The sequence below is a fragment of the Canis aureus genome, chromosome 30 (genome assembly GCF_053574225.1).
Source record: "Canis aureus isolate CA01 chromosome 30, VMU_Caureus_v.1.0, whole genome shotgun sequence".
Lineage (NCBI taxonomy): Eukaryota > Metazoa > Chordata > Mammalia > Carnivora > Canidae > Canis > Canis aureus.
The window spans coordinates 37,083,070-37,101,370 of record NC_135640.1 but is presented as its reverse complement, the minus strand read 5'-3'; the positions used below and the strand labels follow the sequence as shown (position 1 = coordinate 37,101,370).

At 42.7% G+C, this 18,301-nt stretch overlaps 1 long non-coding RNA gene across 2 annotated transcripts in view; it reads right to left on the bottom strand.

Annotated features, from left to right (window-relative positions):
• Positions 1–17,830, bottom strand: part of LOC144301665 (uncharacterized) — a 45,153-nt gene extending 27,323 nt beyond the window's left edge. For both annotated transcript variants that reach the window (XR_013368405.1, XR_013368404.1), the window contains exons 1-2: positions 17,577–17,830; positions 16,127–16,292 (exon numbers count right to left, since the gene is read on the bottom strand). This is a non-coding gene — a long non-coding RNA (uncharacterized LOC144301665). The remainder of the gene's footprint in view (positions 1–16,126; positions 16,293–17,576) is intronic.
• Positions 17,831–18,301: the final 471 nt, after the last annotated feature.

The window sequence follows — 18,301 nt, the reverse complement described above, 5'->3', positions numbered from 1 at the left end:
AGCTGGTAGCATTGACACTTACTTCTTTTGATGATGACCAGCCCTCATCCTCTGGGTGTATATCCAGTTAGTTTTCTTCCTCTTTAAGCCCCTAAACTCCTTGGCCCAATATATAAAAACTAAAATTAAATCTGTTTCAACTACTCCTATTTCCGACTGGTTTGGTACCAGGTGCTCATCTGCACAAATACAAAGCTCCTCTGGGGTATCTCCTGAATCAATCTTGTCAACCTTGGTGAGACAATTCTAAAAGATTTGAAACAATAGCTCTTCTTTAACTGGTCCCACATCAAATTCTCTAGGAGGGACCCTCTCACCTCTAGGACATAACTCAAGAGGTGACTTAGATGGGTATTTCTCTAAGCTATCCAAATAAATGGACAATCTCAGTAAAACCAATATGCTTACTATAAAACATGGTTTTGTACTGCATCCACACAACTAGGTACCTGCTCATAAAATTCCTTCCAGAGAGTACTTTGGGATTACCAAATCTTTCCCACGAAGTATCAACCGAGGAGGACCATAAGGTATTTATATGCATCCTATATGGAATAAACGCGAGGAGCTTTGTTTATAATTCTTCAGATTACATTATTCTAGCTACTATGGTTTGATCAATTATGTATATCTAAAGAACTAGTGTCACATGCTGGTCACCTGCCTGGGATATACACACAAATGTGTAAACGGTAGAAGCCACAGCAGGTGAAAGGAGGATGGCTTGACCCCTTCCTTCTGGTCTTGGTGGGCAGGTTCTTAGCTGCCCCCTTCATCAGTTAGCCAATATTCAGTCCTGCATAACCTAGAGACATAACCCACACAGAAGGGCCAGAAGGGCCAGAACTTTCTCCTCCCAGAGCCTGCTGGGGGTTCCAGGCAGAACCTTGGTTCAGTCAATCTCTTTCATAGAAACTAAAGGACTACAGAAAAGGAGAAGACTGAATGTGAAATGTGCAGCCTACTTTGAGAGTGACCACAGCAGGACCAGGCCAGGTCAAGCAGAGGACCATGGCCATAAACGTCTCCAGGCAAGACCCCATCAACATGAGTCAAATGTGATTTCAGGCCCAGGCCTGCCCCTTTCACCATGCATAATCTGCTCTGTATGTCATCCTTGTAATGAAGGAAGGATTTCCATTAACTCTTTATCACTCGCTTCAAAAGTTTGCAACCTCAAGCCAGTTCCCATCTAAGAGGTGCCTCCCAGGGACCTATATAATATGAAAACTGTCTGTCTTCATTCCTGCCCTAGTGCTGGCTTGGTACATAGTACTGTGTGCGATTCAATAAAAAATTTTAAAAAATCAAAAAAACAAACAAATAGGAAAAAAACCACATCAGGGCAGCTGACACAGGCCGTTTAGTCAAATAAATGTACTTTATTTTCAGCTAACTCAATTGCAAATAAAATGAAACAAGTAAGGGGTGTAACATCTAAAATTAAAAAAAAAAAAATGTTTCCAAGGTCTGAGTTGGCTTCATAGGGCTACCTGAAAATACTTCCCGAAAAAGCACTCTTGATGCAGGTAAGTGGGAGTGATCATAGTCTCTTGATATCCACCTTCCTTCGGTCATTAAAGCAAAAGCAGAGCCACAACCACTTCTGTTTATAACTTTTAAATATAGGACAGAATATTTTAGCTTGTAGAAATTACCTGAGAATATGTGCATGAAGGGAAAATGAAATAAAAACTTGGGGCAACATTCTTAAAAAATCCAAGTGGACAGAAGAGTTCTTCCCAGACATAAGCAATTGCTTAAATCATCAAGGTAAGTGTGGATGCACTAACTCGTGGGGCTTTGTAAATCCAGAATCACTGTGTGTGTGGCTGTGAGGTGCCTAGAATGCATGAGGCACTACAGCACAGTGCTCTGGAGACAGTCTAGATGAAACCAAATACCGAGGTCACAACTTACCAGCTGTGAGGAAATCATAAGTGCCTGGGCCTCTGTTCTCTTAGCTTTCAAATTAGTTTAGAAAGAGAAAGTGTTGATCTGAGCATTAATGCAGAATAGTGCCTGGTGCAGAGTGAACACACAAGGCTATTAGCTATTACCAGTAAGAAATCTTTGGGTACAGCCCCTTGGGTTCAGATGGATGAGATATTATAATCTCATTTCCCAAGTGGCCTTGCTGAGCACCAGAGGATGTGGAGCCCTGGAAATAGGCAAACAGCCATGCTCCCCGGCTCCTGGCCTCTGGGCAGTCGCTGCCTCTGTGAGCCAATCAGTCAGTACACAGCCCTGAAGGTGTATATACATAGTATTATATATGCTAATTAATATATTATTAATGATGCAGGGGCATCATTTTAGCTCATATGCTATGCAGAGATGCAAACATTCTTCTTTTCTGCAATGGTTTTAGTCATCCTTAACAGCTGGAGAGAGTCATTAGGGGACAAGCTTTAAATCTGCCAAGGAAGTATCCCGCAAATTTTCTGCTTTAAACCCATGATATGGCTCCCACCCTTTTAGGTAAAGACTCCATTTTTCAGATTTTCACCTGCTTTGGGGGAGGCTGGTCTGATCCAGTGCTCGGGATGGAGCACAGAAAGTCCACTGGGACTTGTGCTGGGACTGACTGACCAGGCTAGCAGTCCTTGTCATTTGTGCTGTGCCATTTCTGACTCTTTGCAGTCTCATTATCTGGTCCCCAGCCTTTTGTCCCTACTGCCTATATGAATCAGCGCTCCAGGAACAGAGCTGCAGCTCCTTGTTCAGCCACAAGACTTCCAGATACTGAACATGGACACCCCTGGGTGGGTGGGGGGGGCATCCAAATGTCCTTCCAGCTTTCTCCCTCCATCACTCAGTCCTGACATGGATTTCAGCCTGGAAGGGCAAGGTCCTCTCCCTGCACATCTGCCATCTGTCCCACTACACTCCAGGAGGGAAAAGGGGTGTCCCTTCTCCTTTTCTGGTAGAGTTTCCTCTAATCCTTTCCTCTTTCCCCCAGGGCCAGTCCCTCAGGGTAGCCTCCATTTTCTGGGGAAGGTCCTCTCTGATCCAAACCCATCAGGCAAGATGTTGAAAGGGAGTCACCAAGGAGAACAAAGATGAAAATCCACTGCTTCGTATCCCATAGCCACAGTGCCCAAGGGTGTATGTGTGTGTGTGTGTGTGTGTGTGTGTAGAGTTGTTAAATAGTTGCTTTTCCACTTAAAATGAGCCATAACTTCTGAATACAAAGAAAAAGGAAAAAGAAAAAAAAAAACTATAAGCATGTGTGGTGACAGATGTTGACTGGATTTAGTGATCATCATTTGGCAATGTATACAAGTATCAAATCATTACGCTGTACATCTAAAACTAAGATAATGCTGTATGTCAATTATACCTCAATAAGGAAGGAAGGAAGGAAGGAAGGAAGGAAGGAAGGAAGGAAGGAAGGAAGGAAGGAAGGAGGGAGGGAGGGAGGAAAGAGAAAGAAGAGAAAGAAAGAAGAAAGAAAGAAAGAAAGAAAGAAAGAAAGAAAGAAAGAAAGAAGAAAGAAAGAAAGAAAGAAAGAAAGAAAGAAAGAAAGAAAGAAAGAAAGAAAGAAAGAAAGACAAGAAAAGAAGTTAGGGAAGGCACTCCTCATGGTGTGGTGCTGAGAAGCTACCAGGTAAAGGCCCTGGCAGGAGTTTCTTTGCAGAAAAGAGCTGGAAGCAAGGCTGAGAAGGAAGGTAGAGGCAGGGATTAGAGTCACAGGAAAGAAGAGCCTGTGGGAAATCCTAAGGGTTGTGGTGGGCTGCAGGGAAGGCGGCCAGTCTATGCTGAGTATAGAGATCAGATGGGAGGGTGGGAGGACAGCATGTGCCTGTGTGTGTCTAGGTCAGGGGTTGCAGGGAGCAATGAGCAGTTAGAAATGAAAAACAGGGTAGGTACGCTGGGGATATAGAGGTTGGGAGTTGACAAGTTGATGGCAGGGCTGGAGAGCCAGGCAGCAAAATTGAGATTCAGTGCATTGGGCGGAACGGAGTTCACACGATGGAAGCCTGCACAGGGGTGTGATGCTGTCCTTGCCTGAGGAAGGGTCTTCTCCACAGGGTTCCCGAGTAGTACTCAGGGGAAATCTAGAGTTCTGTCATTGGGTGACAGAGCCCTCTACATGGGAGAAGGCAGGACTCTGAGCTTACAGCCCTCAAAGTGTCATTGTGAGCATTATGTGCTGCCTTGACATCTGGTGAAGCCATGAGGGCCTTGAATAACCCAAGCCCCGGTTCCCCTCTTCATTCTGCTCTTGCACTAAAAGTCTCCAAGCCAAACCACCCTCCTCTTAGATCTTGTTCATCTCAGAGCAGAGGGTTTCAGTTCCTGCCAGCCTGCAAAACTATTCAAACAGCCAACCACAGCCCGTCTTGGGAACCAGGGGTCTTGAAGGAAAAAAATAAAAATAAAAAGAGGACAAATTGTATTAGCCAGTTGGCTTAGCTATTTACAGTAGTGGCCCACAAACTGCCTGGACCATTTTCCTTGTTGAGATAAAGGTTTTGAGTACAGTCACTGCTGCATGGAGTCTTACTTGTGTGTCCATAAATTGCACACATTTATTGTTGTAGTAACGTTTTGTATATACTACTATATATTAAAACTTTAAGAGAGTAAGATAAAAATTATGATCATAAAAACTCTAATATTTTCTTCCTCCCTGTGGACCCCTAAGACCATGCAAGGTACTAATTATTCCAGATAGTCCAGTTCCCCATCCCAGGGGGAGGAAAAGACCTCTAGAATTTAGGTCATGTCATGTCAGCTCAGGAATTACTACCTCTAATTTCATGTTCATGTGGGAAGACAAGTGATTTCACTCAGAGATCCTGTTATCACTCCTGGGATGACACCTCAGGGAGCCTGGTCCCTCGATACAGCCTCAAGATCGCCTCTCAGATGCTTGACCATAAAAAGACCAGAAGAAGCAGAAGGCCCCGGGAACAAGGAGGCAAGTGTGATGGTCACTCTGTCAGTAGAAATGTCAAAGTCCTCTCTCAGCGGTGTCATTTTGCTTAGCATTCTAGACTTTCTCCTTACAGATGTCATAAACATACTTAGTGCAATCATAAAAATGCCATTTGGATCAAAGTGACACAGTGTCATCTCTCTGCCTGCATCTAAGTGTTCAGATTATTACTCCCAAGCTGATGTAGAAGGCCAGGCAGCTGTGCTGCCAGGAATCTTTGCTCTCCCTCACCCTCCCACCGACAAGGCTACAGACCTACCATCCGTCCATCTCTGCCTTCTTTCCTCTGCAGCCCAAAAGGCAAGACATTCTCTGCCACCCGTTATTCCCTTCCCAAACCATCCACTCCTTGTTTATTCTGAACCTCTCTCTCCCTCCCTGCCAGATCATTCTTACCAGTATACAAACTGATCCATCATGAAAAGGTACCTCCTAACCCCTCACCCACAGAACTCAGGCTTCTCCTTTCTTTGCTCCTCTTTCTTTTTTTTTTTTTTTTAAGATTTTTTATTTATTCATGATAGACATAGAGAGAGAGGCAGAGATACAGGCAGAGAGAGAAGCAGGCTCCATGCAGGGAGCCTGATGCGGGACTTGATCCCAGGTCTCCAGGATCACGCCCTGGGCCAAAGGCAGGCGCTAAACCACTGAGCCGCCCAGGGATCCCCATTTGCTCCTCTTTGTTGTGAAGCAAGCTATACTTACAACTTTCTGTCTGAACCTAGTCACCTCACCACCCTTCTATCCTGGCCCTGTCCTCTATTCTCCCCGATACTCACATTATCTTGCCAAGGCCAGTAACCTGCCTCCTACCTCTATGCCATCGTCCCATCCAACCATTCAGCTGTATTTGGGATAGTTGACCACCTCCTTCTTCACAACATATGCCCCTCTCTTGAATTTCTGGTGCCGTGTCCCTCTGGCTTTCTCTCTGGGGCTCCTTCTCTGTCAGCTTTGCTGTTTCCTGCTCTTTCTCTATGCAACCTCTTGTGCATTGTCTTGGAAATTGACTTTAGTCTTGCCTCTCCATCTACTGTCCCTTCTTAGTCCCATACCACTTGGGTTCTCTCTAGTCCAAAAGTTGATCCTTGGCTCAGTCTTCTCTTTTGAGCCTCAGATTTGCATTAACAATTTCCTGCTTGGTACTATCACTTGAACATCTAGCAGGTGATTCAAACTTAGTATGACCAAAACATCAGTCTGGTTTCTACCCTCCAGAGTCTATTTATCCCTGAGTTCCCTGTATATGACATCATTGCCCTCTGGATGACTAAACTAAAGATCCAGGAGTTCACCCTGTCCTCCTACTCTCTCGATCCAATCAGCCATCAAGCCCTACATATTAGTTTCTTGCTGTAAGAAAGTGTCACAAATTTGTGGCTCAAACAACACAAATTTATTATCTTACAGCTCTGTAGGTCAGAAGTCTGACATAAGTATCCCTGGGCAAAAGTGAAGGTGCTAGCAGGACCGTGCTCCTTTTTGGAATCTTTTTGGGAGAGCCATCTCCTTGTTCATTCAAGTTGTTGGCAGCATTGTCTTCCTTACAATGGTAGGATCAAGAACCCTTTTCCTACATGGCTGCCAGCTGAGAGCCTTTCTTGGTTTCTAGAGGTCACCCATCTCCCCTCCTTCCACCACCTTCTCACAGCCTTTCCCCATCTCCAAAACCACCAATGGTGGGTTAAGTTGCTCTTGTGCTCTGAATCTCTTCTTCTTCTATTGCATCTCTATGATTCAGCTGGGAAAGATACTTTGTTTTTAAGGGTCTGTTGGATTAAACCCACTTGGTAACCAGGGTAGCCTCCCCAACTCAAGGCCTGCACTCTTAATCACCTCCACGTAGTCCCCTGGACCATGTAGGGTGACAGTCACAGGTTCTGGTGAGTATACACACACATCTTCAGGGGCCATTATTCTGCTCACATCACATCTGTTCTGTACCCAGTGCATATATCCAATGGCTTCACATTTCTCTCTCTACCCCACCACCCTCAACCATACCACTATCCTCTGTCACTGGGCTGACCCAATGGTTAACTCACTGTCCTTTCTGCTTCTACCCTTAATCTTCCCCACAAAGTAGACAAATCTCTCATCTCCAGCCTAACCCTTCTCTGGCTTTGTTTTATTACTGAGACTCAAATTCAAATACAAAAAAGGCTTTTGTGATCTGCTCCCCTCTCTTACGCTGGAGGCTTCTCTTCCAGTGGCCCTAGTGCCTTCCTCTCCAGACTGTTGTACTTCCTGTTCTTGGAAGATTCTTAACCTTTCTTTAATTCTTTAAATGCTTGATTGTATCCCATCTTAGGCAGCAGACCAAATGCTGTCTTCCTCAGCACTACCTTCCCTAACCAACTTAATTCAAATCAGACCTCTGGTCTCACCCATCCCAATTATGATCACATTGCCCTGCTTACTTCCCACACAGTAATTATCACAATTCTATTTATTTTACCTTTTTAAATTTATATTCAACTTGTTTATTGTCTCTCTCTCCAAGTTGAACAAAATGGAGGGCAACCATTGTATCTACAGTGACATCCAGTCTCTCCAGTCAGTAGTTCAGGGCTTCATACTTGGCAGATGTGTGATAATTATCTGTTGACTGGCTGAATAAACAATGAATTATATGAGCACTCCTGAAACCTGAGAGGAAAATTCTCAGGAAGGCATTGATCCATGCCATCATTTTATTAGAGTAAATAGGGAAAAATAACTCTGATAATAACCGTGAATACCACCCAGATTCTGGAAAGCAGAAAACCAACAGAGAAAAAATATTGTTTCTGCCTTAAGAATTAAGAGCAGCTGAACTTTTTGCTTCGAGGTAAGCATACATGAGGTAGAGAACAAATTATGTCAGTCTGAGCTAGTTCAACTCCTGAAGATCCATGACGACTATTATCACAGTGATAGATGGGTCCTGCTCACCACAGGCACGAAATAAATTGTTATTGCCATGAGCTCTTGCTTGTCTGTGCTTAGTATACAGGGATGTGTTATGTGTGACCATCTGCAATCTTTTTTATTATTGACTTTTACAGTTTATATTGCCCTTCTAGAGATAATTTGTTCATTGCTTCAGAAAAAAGAACATATCTGTTTTATTCAAACAGTTAAGGTCTCTACTGCTTGGTTATTTGGCCTCCATCCCCACACACATCTTTTCTGAGACACCTTTATGGCTAGGTCACTTTTCATCTAAAATCTATTTCCATGATCTGTACTCCTTCCCTGACAAACATTTCAAAAGGTACAGCTTGATCTCCTTGCTACACATCTAAAGCAATAGCATTCAATTGGGGCAATATTATGCCATAGCAGACATTTGGTATTGTCTGGAAAAGTTGTTGGTTGTCACAGTGTGAGGGGGGAAAGGTGGTGGACTGGCATATGCCAAAGGCCAGGATGCTGCTAAACCTGCTACAATGCACGGGACATCTCTCTACAACAAAGAAGTGTCTGATTTAAAATCCCAGTGGTCCTGGGGTTGAGTAATCCTGTGCCAGAGAGGGAAAGAGCACATCTCCATCATGTGCTCAGTCTCTTCCTGGCAGCATAACAGGGAGTTGAGAGGGGCGCAAGATGTGCCACCCAAGCAAAGGTTCATTTGGCCCCTCAGAGATTCCTCTCTACAACTGACCTACAGATTAATATATTAGCCTAAACAATTTGTAATAGATTGCTTGACTTTATTTCAAAGCAATACATAGCAGTTGAAATCCACTTGATCTTCTCTGTGGTGTGTGGTGCCCCTGGCTGCTTCTTCCTCCCTGAAACCTGTCTTCCTTTTGTCTCAGGACACGTCTTCACTGGGTACCCCCCTCAACTACCTCCTTCCTGTCTCCTTTGTGAACTTCTGTCCTCCTACCCTCCCACAAACAGTGGCATCTCTTCATTTCACATCTCTTCCTAGACAATCACATTCACTGCCTATTTTTTTAAAGATTTTATTTATTTATTAATGAGAGACACAGAGAGAGAGAGAGGCAGAGACACAGGCAGAGGGAGAAGCAGGCTCTATGCAGGGAGCCTGACGTGAGACTCGATCCCGGGTCTCCAGGATCAGGCCCTGGGCTGAAGGCAGCACTAAACCGCTGAGCCACCCGGGCTGCCCTCACTGTCTATTTTTATCCCTTCTTGTATGCTGGCAACCCTGGAAGTAGGTACCAGGACCAGATTGCTACTGGGCTCCTAACTTCACTGTCCATTTGCTTCCAGTTGTTTACGAGAATGTCCCCTGAGCATCTCAAATTCATTGTGTCTAACACAGAGCTATTACTCTGCTTCCCATCCACAGTCTTGCTTTTTCTCCTCTTTATTGGTGAATGTATCACTGTCTACCCAAGACCCAACCATGGTGATCAGTCTTGGTTCTTCCCTTTCCCATAGAATAATTTTCAATCAGTACAAATCTGGGATTGAATCAGGTCATTGTTTCTCATTGATGCCTCTCCCATCCTTCTCCTCTCTTTGTCCTCACTGACTTTGCCTTTGCTCAAGTTAGCACCATTTTCCCCACAGCCACCAGAGCCTTCACCTAGTGGATCTTAGGGATTCTGTTTTTTCCTTTTCTCATTGGGGATCCTCTCGTCCACCAAAGTGACTCTTCTAAAATGAAAATTTGATAATTTAAACCAGCATCCCAATGTTTTATAGCAGCAATGTCCACAATAGTCAAACTGTGGAAGAAGCCTCGGTGTCTATCGGCAGATGACTGGATAAAGATGTGGTCTATGTATACAGTGGAATATTACTCAGCCATTAGAAACGATAAATACCCACCATTTGTTTCAACGTGGATGGAACTGGAAGGTATTATACTGAGTGAAGTAAGTCAATCGGAGAAGGACAAACATTACATGGTCTCATTCATTTGGGGAATATAAAAAATAGTGAAAGGGAATAAAGGGGAAAGGAGAGAAAATGAGTCGGAAATATCAGAGAAGGAGACAGAACATGAAAGACTCTTAACTCTGGGTAGCAAACAATGGGTGGTGGAAAGGGAAGTGGGTGGGGAGATGGGGTGACTGGGAGATGGGCACTGAGGGGGGCATTTGATGGGATGAGCATTGGGTGTTATGCTAGGTGTTGACAAAGTGAACTCCAATTAAAAAAATATACAAATAAATAAATAAGTAAATATTTAAAAAATAAAATAAAAAGTATTTTACCAAAAAAATAATAAATCTACCACTTTAATACTTTAATGGCTCCTGTGTACTTGGCCTGCCAAGTACTGGCCCACCCAACCTGTCTCCCCAGACTTGATTCTCTCTGCATCTTTCCACACACCCAACATTTGAGTCCCACTGAGCTTCTTATATTTATCAACCTGTCTTGCCTATTTCTCACCTCATATCCTTTCCTTACTATGGTTTCTACTCAAAATTTTTACACACAGGGAGAGAGAGACTAGCTCTAAGACCCTTCCTGAACACTCTCTATCTTCCTTCCACTTACACAACTGAGCAGCCTCTCTTTGCGTCTTCACTGCTCTGGTGGATAACTCTGTCTCAAAGTCAATGGTTTATTGCACTTATTTGTATATCTTTATGTCTTCTTTTATACTCTATCTTCTTGAATGTCAAAGAGCCATGTTGTGTACTACATGTCTAGCAAACAGTGCAGTAGCAGGAACAGAGCTGGCACAATAATTATTTGTTGAGTTCATTAATGGGAAAAGCATCCACTTTGCTTGAAACACCTCTGTAATCCTTGATGCAGCTAATCTTTGGGACTGAAATATCAACCACTCTGGTATGAAATCCAATTTGCCACAATCTTTTTTTGCATCATGAAAGTTTAATGTTCACAAGGCTTGAGGAAATTAAAATATAATAATACATTAATAGCCCTTCCTCGTGGAAATAAAAGGCTGTGATAAACATTTATGTAAATCGATTTTCATCTTAAATCACCTCACTCTTTCCAATTACAAAGTCTCAGTGAAAGTCAATACCATACATCTTTCAGAGTTTCCTAACCATAAAGTAACTTGTAGTTGCCTACTTATTTATGCAAATAATTATTAGTTCCATGATCTATAGCAAATCTAAAAGCATCCAATGCCTATGAATGCTAATCGATTCAAAAGCTTACTTACATACCACTTCTCCATCCCCTCTCCCTCTGAATATAATGAACAATTTAACACAGGGAAGGATGGACTCTGATAATTTGTTCAAATATTCCTTTATGAATAAAATTTTAGTAATACCTTTGGACTATTCCATCAAAATATAACCAATGACTCAAATATATCAAAAGTCATAAAATTATCAATTTCATATCAGAAGCCTATTGACCAATGATAAGCATAAAAATGCAACACATTATAAAAGGAGAACTGATAGTGTGAAGGCCTTTCTTACCCATCACATAGCAAGCAGATAGACATATTCCTCAAGATTCTTAGGTTGCAAGTAGTAAGACCTTAACTCTGTCTAATGTAAACAAAGGCAGGGAAGAATTTATTAGAAGAATATCAAGATCTCACAGTATCTGTGAGGGAGATTACAGACTTGGGCTTGGAATCAAGAAGTAGGATGAGCAGCTCCAAGAGGCAAAAATGTAAGAATAGTAGGGCCATCCCACAATGGGAAGGATGTGATCAGGGGGTCTGCAACATAAATGAATGAACTCCAACTATTTTTATTTTCTTCCCTTTGTTCAAAACTCACTTCTAAGGACAACATATCCAATTAGCTCCAGTTGGATCATACCCACCCTTTATGTAGAAGAGAGCAGAGCACTGAATTATAGTCTTAGTGAGCTTGGGCTGGCATAGCAGAATCCCACATACTGGTGGCTTAAACCACAGAAATGGATTTTCTCACAGCTCTGGAGCCTGGAAGCCTGAGATCAGGATGCCAGCATGCTTGGGTTCTGGTGTGGAGCCTCCTCCTGGCTTGCAAACAGCCACCTTCTTGCTGTATCCTCACATGGCAGAAAGGGAGAGAGCTCTCTGGTCTCTCTTCTTATAAGGACATTAATCCCATCATGAAGGTTCCACCCTCATGACCTCATCATACCCTAGTCACCTCCGAAAGGTCCCACCTCCAAATACCATCCTATTAGCAATTAGACCTTCAACATACAAGTCTTAGGGAGACACAAACATTTAGTCCGTAGCAGTTCCTCCAGATTATAACCCATGAGGAAGAAGTAATTGTCCACAAAGGGCACGGGTCTGCCTAAATGGCCAGACAATAACATTAAATTAGTAAGTGAAATGACTTTGTATAGGTCATGATATAATTATGGAAGACGATGAAACATTGACAAATTTAATTGAATTAAGAATAGGGATTAATTGAGCTGGAATAATTTTAAAGCCAACTAAACTACATCAAACATAATCCTATGAATATGCAAATTGTTGAAATAAGCATCACTTCCTTTTCCCTGTTTGCTTTTTCCCCATTCATTAGTAGTTTCCCTAACAGAGAAATAATGACTAGGCTTTAAAAGGTTAAGAAAAATAAATGAGGGCAAAAAATGAACACTGGTCACATCTTATATGTTATGCCTATTTTGAGATTTGGTGGGAAAAAATATGAATTCCTTTTGACAGCAAAGCACAGGCTCCAAGGGGCACAGTGAGTGGAGGGCACATTGCTGATCTCATATGGGGGTCAGACACTATTCTAGGGCTTTATAGGTACTAATGCACAACAACCATATGAGGTAAGTACTATTGTAATCCTCATTTTACAAATTCCTTATGTTTGCAACATCAAATGGTTCCCTCTAGTAAAATCACACCCAGAGTAGAAATAAGCACTTGCATGTTGGGAGCTGGTAACGTGGCAGTGATCCAAGGGCCTGGTCAGGTATGATAGACATAGTGGGGAACTAAACAGATAACACCTCTGCCCTCATGGTTCTGGTGTTCTAGAAAGGAGACACATGATGGATAAGAGTGATAGGTAAATATATAGTATGTTTGGAAGTGATTAAGCTAAGTAGGGAAATTAACCACGGAAGCAGCATGAGAATTTGGGGGGAGGAAGGAGCAATCTTTTTTTTTTTTTTTTTTTGTATTTTTTTTATTAGAGTTCGATTTGCCAACATATAACACCCAGTGCTCATCCTGTAAAGTGCCCCCCTCAGTACCTGTCACCAGTCCCCCTGCCCACCTCCCTTTCCACTACCCCTTGTTCATTTCCCAGAGTTAGGAGTCTCTCATGTTTTGTCACCCTCTCTGATTTTTCCCACTCATTTTCTCTCCTTTCCCCTTTAATCCCTTTCACCATTTTTTATATTCTCTGAATGAATGAAACCATACAATGTTTGTCCTTCTCCGATTGACTTACTTCACTCAGCATAATACCCTCCAGTTCTATCCACATTGAAGCAAATGGTGGGTATTTGTCATTTCTTATGGCTAATATTCCATTGTATACATAGACCACATCTTCTTTATCCATTCATCTTTCCATGGACACCGAGGCTCCTTCCACAGTTTGACTATTGTGGACATTGTTGCTAGAAACATTGAGATGCAGGCGTCCTGCCATTTCACTACATCTGTATCTTTGGGGTAAATCCCCAGTAGTGCAATTGCTGGGTTGTAGGGTAGCTCTATTTTTAACTCTTTGAGGAACCTCGGCAATCAGACTACCAAAAGGAATAAAAGGCATTCAAATTGGCAAAGAAGAAGTCAAATTCTCCCTCTTTGCAGATGACATGATACTGTACGTAGAAAACCCAAAAGACTCCACCCCAAGATTGCTAGAACTCATATAGCAATTTGGCAATGTGGCAGGATACAAAATCAATGCCCAGAAATCAGGGGCATTTCTATACACTAACAATGAGACAGATGGATAACAGTATCATTCCTGTTGAGAACTGACCTGAATGGGACGTAGGGAACCATTTCTCAAAGAGACCACATGGGTGAATGTTTCGTGTTACAGGACACATTAACCTGGTAAGAAGCTGGAGGAAAATCAGCCCGCATCTTTCCCCTCCAACCACCTACTTCTGCACAGGGCTGGTATCAGAGATCAGCCATTCTGAAACTCTTTACTGCATGACTTATATATGTCTGGAGATTCTGCTTTGGGGTCCAACTAAAGCTTTTGATTCCATCAACAGAACACAACTTGAGTGCTGATATTAGTTAGCCTCTGGGGTTGGTGGTCATTTTGTATTTCTGCTTGAGCATCTTTCCACCAATATCAGAGTTAGATCAAGACAAGGTTTTCAGGCTTTTCTGCATTGATTGAGGGTGGGGGCGATCCCATGTCCTATGCCCTTCTCACAAACCTCCACTGCCTTGCCCAATCTAAAGGTTTTCTGGTTCAGCAGTTTTCTTTTCTCCTCAATTGGCAACTTTACTCCCAGCTGTATACATGATGACTCTAAATTCTTACTACCTTTTACCTTCAGGGCTCCCCAAAGGCTATTTTTCATAAATAAATTAAAAACCAAAATGGTGACATCTGAAAACAAAACAATCCCAACTGAACTCTCCCTGAGCTATTAATATAGCATTGCTTTGCCATCTAATGTCTGCTTTTCTGGAAGCATCAGATTCCCCTAAGGAGTCCTTGCATTTAAGCACTTAGAAGAAAATATCTTTTGCAGTTCAGAAGGTGCTCCTGAGCAATTGGCAACTACCAGGAAGATCCAATGACTCTAATATTATGATCAGTGGTGGGGTGAGCATACCAGAAAAGAAAGCAGGGCTTGATTGACCGCCAGTGATAAAATCCAGCCAACAAGGAGAATTGACAGGAAAATAAAGAAGCAGGAAGGGGGAAAGACACAGGAAAGTAAAGTGAGTGGTGAAGATGGGCAGGCAGCCTAGCAGCCGGGCAATCTGGCACAGCAACAATGTCATTGTCACCAGACACTGGACAGTGACTAACCATGGGTGGGAGCAAAGGTCTTCTCTGGTGTCTGCTCATGAGGCCTCAAATATCTTGGCTACTGACTGTGAGGGGTTGAATTATGCCCCCCAAATAGATATTTTGAAGCCTTAACCTCTGATCCGTGACCATGAGACCTTGTTTGAAAATAGTGTCTCTGCAGATATAATCAAGTTGAGGACACATGGGATTAGGCCCAAGTCCAGTGACTGGTGTGCTTATAAGGAGAGAAAGATATAGAGACACACAGACACACAAGGAAGAAGGTCATGTGTCAACGGAGACAGGGATTGAAGTGGTACAGCCACAAGCCAAGGGATCCCAAGGCTTGCTAGCAGCCACTAGAAACTGGAAAGGAAAGGAAGGACACACGTCTAGAGTCTTCAGAGAATATGTGGCCCTCAGGACACCTTGATCTTGGACCTCTGGCCTCCAAAAGTGTGAAAGAGGAAATTTCTGTTGTTTGAAGCTTCCCAGTTTGTGGCAATTTGTTACCAGCAGCCATAAAGTAACTAATACAGATAGCAGACTGATCCCAGGACAATGCCTCAATTTGAGCTAGACAGTAGCTGAGCTCACCTTCCAGATACAGAATGAATATCTGGTACAATTCTTTTTTCACCCACTTCCTATCTACACTTCCTACCTTTACTTGATCCAAGCAATGGACTATGAAGTTTCCAAAGTACATATTAAAGAAGAGATTGGGGATGCCTGGGTGGCTCAGTGGTTGAGGGTCTGCCTTCATTCAGCTCAGGGTGTGATCCTGGGGTTCTGGGATCAAGCCCTGCATTGGACTCCCTGCAGGGAGCCTGCTTATCCCTCTGCCTGTGTTTCTGCCTCTTTCTGTGTGTCTCTCATGCATAGATAAAATCTTTTAAAAAGAGAGAGAGAGAGAGAGAGAGAGATTGTATGAGAGATTAATAATCCACCATGGAGGTAATTTTTAAGAACTTCATTTTTCAGCTGCAATTTTAATATGTTAGGACTTTAAATTATCATTCAAGCATAAAGAGAGCTTGGAAAGGGTTGTAGGCTGGTGCCACATTTGCAAAAGTGTTTTCTCCTTAGAACAGGGTTTCTTAACTTCTGCATTGTTGGCATTTGAGGTTGTCATGGGGGACAGAGAGTTGCCCTAGCATTACAGGTTGTTGAGTAGCATCCTTGGCCTTTGTCCAATAGATGCCTATAGCGTCTTCCCCTCGGTCATGGCAATCAAAAAACATCTGATGGCCCAATATTCCCTAGGGAGAGGAGGCAAACTCATCCCTGGCTGAAAACCAGTTAGTATACTTACCCCATACCTGTCCTTTGCACTAATCACTTCAGTGAAGAGAGAAACATCTTTCGGCAGTTTTTCCAAAGAAGGAGTCCAGGATGACAAAGTGGATGCAAACTGATGTGACCTGGATCAGTGATACCATATAGGTACGGGCAATCCCAATGAATCAAAGGTGACTTAGCTGATCAGAAGAAGAGGGTTTGGGAAGGGTAAGGAAAACATTCAATGAGAGACAGAGACAAGCTCAGGCTTCAGTGCCCTAAGTATGCAGGAAGGCTGGTGCATGACCTTGATCAAGTGGCCCTTAGGAGTCTCACTCCAACTTGATGAAAATTCAAATGATCAAAAAGCAACACCAAATGGTCTCTGTGAAAGCAAGTTCTGAGAATGCCATACACCTTCTACATTCAAGTCAGTATCTGTCAGTCTACCCAGAGAGCTACATGGAGCATATCAAAATAACTGTTGTGCATGGCAACCTTGAGAAACTACTGAGAAGATTAAATTATCATTGATGTCAATTAAAAATAAAGTAAATTAAAAGTGCAACTCAGGTTTTAATGTTCTAGGGAATAAGAGGATTACCCTTCAGCTACATGGTCAAATAGTGAAATTATGAATTTAGATATCAAGATATTTATTTAAGCAAACTCTTTCTCAGGAATCATGTATCAAGGTTAGTAAAGTTCCTAGCTTCTGAAACCATAGAAAGAATACTAAAATATTACTGGAGCAGGCATAGTAGCCTAAATATTCAGACCAAGCTCTCATAGAACCAAAAGAGACCCAAATTCTTTATGGATCAGAGGTGGAAGTTTGACTAGAGCATACACAATGGGCCTGGAGATCATGTAAAGCAGCTAACAATACATTTACAGCTCTAGGCAATGAGCGAGTAAGTTCCTCCCCATTAGAGTCCAAGTCCGTAAGACCTTAATCAAAAGTTTAAGAAAAAAACAAGAGATACTCGGCATCTATGTGGCTCAGTTGGATAAGCATCCAACCCTTGATTTCAGCTCAAATCAAATCTCAGGTTTGTGGGATCTAACATCGAGTAGAGCTCCATGCTCAGATGGGGGATCTGCTTGAGATTTTCTCTCTTCCTCTCTCTCTGCCTCTCCTCCTGTTCACATGTGCATGTGGGTGCTCTCTCTCTCTCTCAAATAAATAAATCTTTGTTTTAAAAAAAGAAAGAAAAACAGAAGATGCCATTGAGAACCTCCTATGAAACTACACGCCTCACTCAAACTATAAGGATTGGGTTTTACATCTCCAGACACGTCCCACCTGCTTCCCTCCTGGAGCACTCACAGCTCATGTTGTCAGTAGCATTTGTTGTGTGATTACATCTTCAAGCAAAGCTCTTTGTCTGACAGATTGGATATTTTAGATATATTTTTTTTTCCTAAAGGATGTGAACTATTAAAAATGATCTCAGTAAAATATTATGCTTTATCAACTTTACCTTTTCTAACCTCAAAGGAGCCTTTAGGGCAATGTGCTCACAAACAGGCACCAAATCATGTTCCAAAGCAAGAGTCATAAGCCAGCCTGGCTGGGTCTCTGTGTCTTTTGCTCCTGGCTATTTCTTCTGGACTTGTGTTCCCCAACCTGTCTAGAAGCAGGTTGGTAGTTCATTAAGAATATGCAATTCCCTTCCTGTATAAGTGGGAGCCTAGAGTCAGACCCCTAGCTGGGGTCCAGGTGGCTCTGAGAATGTAGGAGCAGGAGCCAAGAGGCAGTTAGAACTTACTAACAGTCAACCCAAGAGCCAGTTCAGTGAGATGGAAGGAAGACACAGCAAGAGCAGGTGGAGAAGGCAGGGTGACAGAGCAGGATACAGAGCCTGGGGTCAGGCATTTCCTGAGGTGCCCAAGCATCACCAGAGTGGTGTTATGGATTAAATTGCATTCCCCTAAATTCACCTGCTGAAGAGCTAGCCCCTAGAACCTGAGAATGTGGCCTTATTTGGAAATAGGGTCTTTGCAGATGTAATTAGTTGAGGATTGGCCTTAATTCAATATGACTGGTGTCTTATAAAAAGGGGAAATTGAGACACAGACTCATACACCTTGTGCCTTGTGAAGATTGGACTTGTGTCTCCCTGAGCCAAGGAACTACCAGAAGCTAGAAGAGAAGTTGAAACAGACTCCTTCACAGCCCTCAAAAAACAAACCCTTCTTTCACATT